Consider the following 1,839-nt stretch of genomic DNA (forward strand, 5'->3'; position numbering starts at 1 on the left):
GACGATACTGTAGATTTGTGGCTGGTGGGCCTGTGCACAGTGTATCAGCTGCAAAGGAGATGCTTTTGGATACAGGATTATTGCCACAATAGAGTGACAAATAGAAAAAAGATACTGTTCTGAAAGCAGAAATCTTATCTGTGAGGGATTATTTCAAATGTTTGCCATGGGGAGGCAGTAGTTCACTAACTTAGGGTTTTGGTCAAGTCAGCTTGTTGAGAACCCCCCCCAAAAAAGGGGAAATCTGGCAAGGGAGGAGTTAAAGAAAACAAGAGATTTTATTTTCATATGAAAATCTCTGCAGAGCAGTCTTTGCCAGTAACTAGAAAATACATCAACCTTGTCACTTTGCTTGGAAAGCTTGTTAGAAATGAATTACTGTTTTTTACTTCCACCTGAATGCAAGATATACTTTTACGTAGCATTGCTTTATTATTAAAAAATCAGTCATTTTTATTAAATCACAATTGAGTGTCACAAACACTTTGGTTTGGATTTGTGAAGATTTTTAAGTCTGCAATAACCAAATATAGAACATCAGTGTAGTGGCAAAATATATTTCCATTGTACATTGAATAGCTCAGCTTTAAATGTATCTACATTCCATCTTTGTATACATTTGTGTGCTACACTGTTCAATAAATTTGATATGTTCATGTTGCAGAAATACCCTCATGACTATTTTGGTCATGATAGTCTTAGCTTCATAGGGATTATTCCAGAAACACACTGCACCTTATTTTTCATCCTGACATCGATAAATATTGGGAATAAGTCATCGGCCTTATATCAGTGTCTGTCAGCAGATTCAGAGACTGCTCTTATACAGTCTAAAGTCTTGGACAAAAGAGTTGTCCCAATATTTTTGTTTCAGTTCTTGTGTTCTTAAAAACTCCATTTAGAGCTGCACTGCATTATACCCCAGCTTGTAATTGCCCAGTTTTGCATCATTTAGACATGTACCATGACTAAAATGATCAAGAGCCCCCACAGACAGCAGTGAATGAACAATAAATTACTGCAATATTGAAATCCACATGAGCAGTGCAGTGTTGTGTTTAACACTCATTGGCCTACTGTGCATAGCTACCTTAGTAGAATAAATAGTGTTCCAGTGGAGGTGTATAAAAATAAACATGGGATCAAATCCTCAGATACAGTTTTTCTACACTCGGCACAAGTCAGGAAGGGCACTTTTAAAGCCAGCATTACATCCCTCCACTCCAGTCCTGGGCTTTGTCTAATTCAAAGGCATGCTTTGGATCAGCTGTAGTAGTCCTCTAAACTGCAGCAGCTATCAGGACCACCAAGAAGCTGTATTAGGCACAACAGTGTTCTGGCCATCACTTTCCACAAGGCCAACAGGTAAGATGGTGGTAAAATAAAGCCTGTAACTGTGGGGTTCCCCCCCCACCTCCAAAAGTGTTGTCAGGTTGCTCAGACTGACAATCAAGAGGCATAAAGCAAATTCTGATGGGGGCTATATCTGGTGTATAATGAGCCTGTATATAACCAGTTGCTAGAAACAGATGTCATATTTATCCCTGAATAAGTTGTGCCCATCTTTGTCAAGAACAAAAATATCCTGGGATTGGCAGATGCACTCACCACCCTTCTGATCAGGGTTTAGTGAACAGCTGAAGGCACTGCTGCTTTTCTGCCATTGATTCAATGTTGCAAACCTAGGATAACTGTCCAGACCTAGGTTGCAAGGGATCAACTGTTAACACTTCCAATCTGATGAACTTTTGTAGGATTTGTCCTGGGACCATGGACATGGATATCTATATGATTGGTTTATCTTGGGATAAATGGAAGTCTGTCTGCAGCCAGTGTGGA

This window comes from Alligator sinensis, unplaced genomic scaffold (genome assembly GCF_000455745.1).
Source record: "Alligator sinensis unplaced genomic scaffold, ASM45574v1 scaffold237_1, whole genome shotgun sequence".
NCBI classification, from domain to species: Eukaryota; Metazoa; Chordata; order Crocodylia; family Alligatoridae; genus Alligator; species Alligator sinensis.